At 49.5% G+C, this 8,677-nt stretch overlaps 1 non-coding gene across 1 annotated transcript; it reads right to left on the bottom strand.

The window, feature by feature from the left end:
• Positions 1-7,514: 7,514 nt before the first annotated feature.
• LOC138466821 (5.8S ribosomal RNA) lies at positions 7,515-7,664 on the bottom strand. Its single transcript, XR_011267998.1, has one exon. It is a non-coding gene; the product is annotated as a 5.8S ribosomal RNA (ribosomal RNA).
• Between the last annotated feature and the right edge of the window lie 1,013 nt (positions 7,665-8,677).

The following is an 8,677-nucleotide window of genomic DNA, read 5'->3' as shown; positions in this document are numbered from 1 at the left end:
AGGCAGTCCAGGTGGGAGTTGAAAAGACACACAGAGGCATTTGTTTATTAATTTTACATACACGCTTAACCCATCAGCGTCTAGGCGCTAGTTATAGGCAAAATGGCAACCAAATGGTAGTTACAGTCAGTAGCGAATGGTGAAGGGCGTTAGTTAAACAGGTAAGTCTTTAGTTGGTTCTGGAAAAGAACAGTATGAAGTTTCGGCCCTCAGGGCAAGAGGGAGCGTATTCCAGAGGGTAGCAGCAGAGGCAAGAAAGCGGGATCTTCTGGCTGTGGAACTTGAACCTGGGAATGGTGAAACAGTTGCAATAGGCGGCACGTGTAGGTCTGGAAAGGAGGGCCTAGATAGACTCTAGGCCAGGTAGCTAGGATCAGTTTTTGCTAGGCAACGGTGTCTAATGATGAGGATTTTAAACTTTATTCTTCCTCTGACAGAGAGCTAGTTCGCCTCTTTTCTAGCAGCAGAGATATGGTCATATTTGTTGAGGCCGAGGGCAGCCCGGAGGGTATTGTTCTGTATAGATTGCAGCAGGCATGACACCAAAAAGAGACGTCAAAACACACAGCCAAATATGGAGTTAAGTGATGCCATAAAAATAGACACCAAAACATAGTATTGTTCACAAAACAGCAGACAAGTCCGCGTTAAAACAAGCCAGCGAAAAGATAATGACCTTTTGATTGAGGTAGTCAGTCATGAGCTCCCTGATAACTACTGTTTCTTCAGCCATCGGTCTGAACCGATAGGCAGAAGCCGTGTTGCCGGAAGCACACACGCAGAAGGGCCAAGCAAAAGGGCATGTCTGCACCTGTCAGAGTCGGACAGCAAGGAGCCGAGCAGCTGAGCAGTAGTCTTCTGTAAGCACTCTTTTGCGCCTCACCTCAGCGTCACTAAACCTACCTACATTAACCCCTGCTTCGAACTTTAAGTGTTCAGCTACCGATTCTACCCTCGCACTACCCTGTGCCCAATAAGTACTCAATTGAACATCTGCTACCACGTTCTGTCCTGCCTTTAATGGCCCGTTCTCCTGTTCATCCTGTCTCCCCATTCCTAAGGAGGGATTGGAACGACCACCCAAACATCACGCTAAGAAATCTGTATTGTTTCTGCATCACGATGTCTCTAGGCATTTATGGCCATCATGTCGGCACTTTGTTATCTATGTTAAGTGGTACGCAGCACGTGTGCGAGCATACTGATTAGTGCTGGATGTGCTTATCTGTATCACAGATACATTCCCGATTTGCCTGCATGCGCTTTTACGCCATATCTCATTAATGCTGCATCGGTTCCCACCTATCGGGATAAGGCGTCTTGGCCCCCACTGGGATTTCTAATCCTACCGGACCCTGCTGCTTTAATTGCTATTGACTACTGGTTCACTGCATTTGTCAGAATATTGTGATTTTCAAATCCTGTTTGTCCCTGCTGCTATAATTGCTCTTGTCTACTGATTCACTGCATTTGTCAGAATATTGTGATTTTCAAATCCTGCTTGTCCCTGATGCTATAATTGCTCTTGTCTACTGATTCACTGCATTTGTTAGCATATTGTGATTTTCAAATCCTGCTTTTCCCTGCTGCTATAATTGCTCTTGTCTACTGGCTCACTGCATTTCTAACTATAGTGCACAGACTTCCCTATTACTGAATCGCCATAACTAAAATATAGCTACACGCCTTGCACTCGGTACCAGTCCACACCTATAGCCCGAACTTGGATTCCCCCATCACCAGCACCTCCCTGCCCATGATCATAATGAAAATCTTGCAATACCAAACATTACACCTCGTACTGAGGCTCCTAACTACCATGGCACTTGCATCTGCTGCCTCATACCCTCCTAAGGATAGAAACATGAGACTGAGGGCAAGATTGTCCTGTCTCCATGAACCATCATCTTACCACACCTATAGAGGCTATATCGATCTAGCAAACAAACGCTCACAACACCTTAAGTCCACCCCTTTGCTCCCTGTCTCCACAGCAACTAACCAGTCACCATCACAAAGAGTCACTCTAACTAAAAATAAACAACCTCCCACCACCATACCAACTAGCACCTTATCACTAACTGGGTCACTCATCAATGCTAGATCCATGATAACCCACGCTACAGAGATCTCCGATACCCTAACTAATGAGAACCTAGACCTATTAATCATAACCGAAACCTGGCTTCATGAGGCGGCTGGCCCCGCCATCATGCTAGCAATACCTGATGGCTACCAATTATTAAGAGTCGACAGACCTAATACCAAAGAAGGTGGCCTAACCATCATCCACAAATCTACCTTACCTATCAGATTAACTACTACCTTACTATTTCAATCATGTGAACTCCTTACTGCTAAACTCCACCTTTCTTGTAACCGTACCCTTACCATGTACGTCATCTACAGACCACCTGGACCACTAGGATCCTTTGAAGAAGACTTAACTAGTATCCTAACTAATAATACAAAAGACCACGCTCAAATTCTACTACTGGGAGACTTTAACCTTGGATTTAATACTGTAATGACAAACATGCCTCTTCCGTTGCTTCATTATTGAAGGATTATGGTCTGACACAAAAAATTACCACCCCTACTCACTCTAAAGGCGGGAACCTAGACTGGGTTGCCGATCGGAATTGCAACATTAGTATCACCAACATAATGCTGCAATCTTGGACTGACCACTACTTAATTGTATTCTCTGCCTCACTTGACCTTATCCGACCTAAACTAATACTCATGGCCCCGCCACTCCCTACCAGATGTAAAAAAGACATCACAGCAGAACAACTCGTACCTCATATCCTCCCCACTCTTCACAACTTAGACAATATCACAGACCCGACATCACTCGTGGAAGTCTACAATAGTACAATGATTAAGGCATTTGACTTGATTGCAAACAACTTTCTCATCTGAACAACTGGTTCACACCACAGTTGAAAGACCTTAGAACTCAAAAAAGAAATTTGCAGTCAATTTGGCGACATTCGCCCACCGAGGAGAACAAAATTAATTTAGCCACTCTCGCCAAACAGTACAAAAAGGAGATCATAAGCACTAAAAAGAACACCTTTAATGACAGAATATCTAAGGCCAAATCAGATACCAAGGAACTATTCTCCATCCTCCGTGAAATGGAATCACCCATACCCCTGACTGATAACATTCCTAAAAATAAGCTCTGGTGCACTAATATACAAAATGCACTGGCGGGAAAAATTAGCTTGCTCCAAACTAAAATTGCCAACAAAAAAGCTTCCCTACTCCTGCCGACGGAACCTACACCCCAGCCACAGCTCCCTCTGAACCAGCCTAACAATACCCCCCACCCCTTTAGCTTCATACAAATAACCATATTAGAGACAGAAAAAAATCATACTCTCTCTAAAGCCATCTAACTGTTAAGGAGACAATTGCACTGCTCAAATTATAAAAGATGCAGCGAGAGACCTAGCGCCTTTCATCTCTAAACTCATCAATGCATCCTTTAAGTCCATCCTAGGACCCAACAACCTTAAACAATCTTGGGTGCTTCCCCTACTAAAAAAACAAACACTTGACCCCGCAATACCGACAAACTACAGACCTATTACCACCGTCCCATTCCTACTTAAAATTATTGACCGAGTAGCCTACCTGCAAATTCAGGATTACTTAGAAACTAACAACTTACTAGGCTCACGTCAATCCGGCTTCCGTCCCCTTCATGGTACTGAAACAGCCTTGATTGACCTCAAAACCCAAATTGACGAGCTGAAGGACATTGGCAAATCAGCTATGCTACTCCTCCTTGACCTATCTGCGGCCTTCGACCTGGTAGATCATGCAGTCTTATGCAATCACCTTAGCTCCGCCGCCCATTTCTCAAGTGATGCCATAACCTGGGTACAATCCTTCCTTGCAAACCGGACAATGAGAGTCTTCTCCCCCTCAGCAGCCGCTGATCCCACACAAGTTTCTTGCAGTGTCCCTCAGGGATCATGCGTATCTCCTACGATGTACAACATCTTTACTAAACCTTTGTTTGACAAGTTGGACAGACTGGGTGTCATCTACACCAACTACGCAATTGACACTCAGATCCTCATCCCCCTTTCGGGCAACTTCCTGGAAGACACGGCTTTAGTAAACAAGATGCATCTCCTCATTCAGGCATGGATGGCATCTCACGGCCTTTGCCTGAATGACGACAAAACGGAGTTACTGATCCTTGGCTTAGAAATGGCCATCAAAAAACTTGACCCGAACTATGCCTCATTCAACATTGACAACAATGTCATCAAAGTGATGCCTGCAGTCAAAACCCTTGGGTCTATCTCGACTCAGCACTTACCTGTAATGTTCTTTACAGTAGCGCTAACAAAGCTAGTATCCAAAAACCACAAATACTACAAAACAATGCCCTAAGAGCCGCTCTAGGTATCAATAAAAGAGTGCACATGACCGAAATCGGACGTCAACATAAATGGATTTCCAACTAAAAGAAAATAGAATTGAAAATCGCCTCCCTGACACAGAAAGCATTACATAATGCTGCCCCCAGCTACCTCATTAACAAACTGTCTAGAAGAACCTCCAGCAGGCCCACTAGAGCTGGTTCCAAGATTTAAATCTTCCAAAATTGGAGGCAACAGCTTCCCCGTGAAGGCTGCAAAACTTTGGAACTCATTGCCACACGAGTTGAGAGCCGACCAACCCTACCCACTATTTAGAAAGAACCTCATCACTTACCTTAACATGACGGAAGTCTAGTCACAATTCTAGTAGTCTACTGCAACTTGGTAATTTTACCCGCAGACTGTAAACTACGGCGTATTACTGCATATTTTGATATAATAACTCCTCCGTGTAATTTACCACCGGCATATTCCAAGCCAGACCTCATCATACTGCAAACTTGCATACCACTGTACACCATAATGTAAATAACTCTTCTGCGTAATCTACTGTGTAAGCTATGTAAATAACTTCTCTGTATAATCAATTTCTTACACATGATGAACCTGTATCTACTCTGTATTGTACATGTCATTTTATACTGTTTGCCATTCGTAACCTTGTAAGCCTTGTATAACCTTTGTGCGCCCTAATGCCTCCGGGCCTGGTGCGCATTATAAATTCAATAAACAAACAAACAACAGGCGTTTGGTATGGTAAAGTTGATTTGTAAAGCGCCTATACACAAAGCAAGTGTTTCAAAGAGCTCAAGGAGGGAGGGAACAAGGGGAAAATTCATTCAGAGCCCTTGAATTTCTGAACGAAACAAGTCTGCACAGGCAGAGTAAGTGCATATAATGCAATTAACAGTGTAGATAACAGCAACTAGGTCTGACAACGATTCTGCAGTTCTTCCAAGCGCATTGAGGCGCCACCATGCAAGGAGGGGGGACAAGGAAAGACAGATAGATGAATCTTCAAGGCATGGTACGATCAGATCGTGCAAGTGGTCCTAGATGGGTGTGACAGAGGAGGAGGAGGCGGCTGCAGGATTGGCCAATTCCTTACAGACTTTGAAAAGTGTGGCCGTGTTGTTTGATGCCGTGGAGATGCAGGCTTGAAGAAAGACTTTTCTTAGTGTGGATGCAGACTCTCCCCGGGCTCCTTAGCGGATTCCGACTTCCATGGCTACCATCCTGCTGTCTTTATCAACCAACACCTTTTCTGGGGTCTGATGAGCATCAGTATCAGGCACCTTAACCCGGCATTCAGTTCATCCCGCAGCGCCAGTTCTGCTTAACAAAAGTTGCCCACTGGCCACTTACATTCAATGTCCAGCTCCACGCTAGCGAACCGGGCTTCTTACCCATTTAAAGTTTGAGAATAGGTTGAGATCATTTTGGCCCCAAGACCTCTAATCATTCCCTTTACCAGATAAAACTGGGGTTTCCATGCGCCAGCTATCCTGAGGGAAACTCCAGAGGGAACCAGCTACTACATGGTTAGATTAGTCTTTCGCCCCTATACCCAGGTCGGATGACCGATTTACACATCAGCACCGCTACAGACCTCCACCAGGCCTAGTTCACAATCTTTTGGGTCCTATCACACACACTCATGCTCCATCTCCCTGACAGAGCAGGCGAGACGGGTCGGTGGTGCGCCCACCGTGATGGGAACCCACCGCAATCGGCACACGCCAGCCCTCACCTTCTTTGCACCACAGGGTTTCATTTGGCCCTCTGACTCATGGACATGTTAAGACTCCTTGGCCCGTGTTTCAACACAGGCTGGGTGGTTAACCGACATCACCTCAGACCCCTGGTGCCCTTTGTGGGCCTCCCCGCCCAGCGGCACGACACAGTCAGGGCACACTGAGGGTAGTCCGTCACAGAGGCATCGGGAGCCTGGTCTCCCGTCGCCCCCCAAGAGGGGCCAGGACGGTTTCCGGAGAAGGGCAAGGGAGCGGTCAATCTCCCACGGCCCCACAGACGCAGCAAAACTGCTGTCAGGAGGCTCTAACACTCACTGTCAGAGCAGAGAGCCACCTGCTCCCTGAGGCCTTACCAGCTAGTCGCGGTGCACTGCCAGAGGAAATACGCTCTGCGGTGGCTGGGTCTTTGCATCCACCATTCCAGGTGACCGACCTGCCTGCCGTGTTGAATCCTGTGGGCGGACTGCATGGACCCCCACCAGTTTACCTCTGAACGATTTCACGCCCTCTTGAACTCTCTCTTCAAAGTTCCTTTCAACGTTCCCTTATGGTACTTGTTAGCCATCTGTCTCGCGCCTGTATTTAGCCTTAGATGGAGTTCACCACATGCTTTGGGATGCATTCCCAAGCAACCTGACTCCAAGAAGACCTGATCCCGTCATGCCAGAGGGCACTACCAGCCTAACACTGTCTGCGGGTTGTGAGACTCGATCAGAAGGACTTGAGCCCGATGCCAGTGAGTCAGTCTTCTGTACGCCACATTTCCCACACCTGCCGCTGAACAGGGATTCGGCGCTGGGCTTTTCCCTCTTCACTGGCCGTTACTGAGGGAATCCTGGTTAGTTTCTTTTCCTCCGCTTAGTAATATGCTTAAATTCAGGGCGTTGCCACATCCGATCTGAGGCCATAGTCGGGGGCGGGGAGGGAGCACAAAGCTCGGGCAGCTGGCCACAGGCCTGTAGAGGGTGGGGGGGGTTGCCCCAGTCCTGTGCCTCTGGCGCGGCAGAGTGAGCTGTCCTGATCTGCGACCAAAACCCACATGGTCGCGAGGCCCGCTCTCCATGGCCATCCTGCGCCAGCAGCCACGGGACACCTCAGACAGCATGGCCAGGTGCCCCTGGGTAGGGTGAAGGAGCGCCAGCCTTTTTTAAAGGCCCACTGCCGCCGCCACCAAATCCAAGGCACGCCGGCCACCCAGCCCTCCCGAAACACGCATGAGCCTGCGCCACAGATCCAGGGATCCTGTAACAGTGCTGATCGTGGTCTGACTTTAGGGGGAACGTAGGGAATGGGGTCAATATGACAGCCCTAGCTACGCCCCTGGGAGGGAACCCAGGGGCGATTGATGTACAAGCAACCCTCAGACAGGCATAGCCCCGGGAGGAACCCGGGCGGCATGGTGCGCTCGAAGTGTTGATCAATGTGTCCTGCAATTCACAATAATTCTCGCAGCTAGCTGCATTCTTTATCGACACGCGAGCCGAGTGATCCACCGCCAAGAGGCACAGGTAACTTTTCTTTTTTGTTCCAGACGTCAGCCTGACCCTGCTGGTGCAGGAGAGGCCGGGGGGAGGTAGCGCCATCTGTGGCGAGACAGCCCAGCGCCCTGTCTCGCTTGGCCAAGACCATTGCGGTTTAAAAAAAAAAGAAAATCCAGGCGCTCAGCCCGGGAAACCTGCCCACCGCTGCAGTAGCATGGCGCTTCCCAGAGGGATGGAGGCAGGCCGCTCCGCCACAGGCCCCTCCGGCGCGATCCACTCATCCTTCCCCGGCCCCCTCCACTCCCCTTTTGGGGGTGCTGGGGGACAGATGGCGAGGCGGGCCAGAGACAGCACAGGCAGTGGGTCCGGTAGGACTGCTAGAGTCTTCAAAGCCCAGCCTGGCTGAACATGGCCGAGCTCCAGGTACCTGGGCAAGAGGGAAGGTCACCCGCTGCGCCAGCGGACCTGGCCATCGCTCACCCACAGATGTGGGCCACAGGAACCTAGACACCCGCTCGTCGAGTAAGCCTGCTGTGCCATGGCTCAGGGCTTGTGCCTTGTCCCCCGTCTGTCTGGGGAGGCGCCTCTCGAGAGCAGTCAGGTTTCCCTTGGCTCCCGGCTGCCACCACTTGGGGCTTCCCTGCTTACTGGGGTGCGTCTAGTGCACCTAACTATGCCCACCCACTGGCGGGTCAGAGAGGAGAGCATGCCCCCGGCTGGCGCAGCGGAAGGTCAGTGAGGAGATGGAGCCGCGCAGGGCTCCCTTTCCGGTGCGAGTTTGGGGACATCCCCAGCAGGTTAACTCAAACCTGCCAGGCATCCCCATCCATCTGCTGGGTCGTGGACCCCCCCTACGGTGGAATAGAATCCCCGGCGCATGGTTGCCCAAACACCCCAGACCGCTCTACGAGGGGTTCCCCGGGCTGTGGGTGTGCACGTCTGGGATGCAACCGAGGTCGGGCCTGCGGCTCTACCTTTGGCTGCTCCGCTGTTAATGATCCTTCATGCTCCCACTCACAAGCAGATACCCCAGCCC

Source organism: Ambystoma mexicanum, chromosome 1p, assembly GCF_040938575.1.
Source record: "Ambystoma mexicanum isolate Mex_15411 chromosome 1p, UKY_AmexF1_1, whole genome shotgun sequence".
NCBI classification, from domain to species: domain Eukaryota; kingdom Metazoa; phylum Chordata; class Amphibia; order Caudata; family Ambystomatidae; genus Ambystoma; species Ambystoma mexicanum.
The sequence above is the reverse complement of the archived record's forward strand: the minus strand, read 5'-3'. Positions and strand labels throughout refer to the sequence as shown.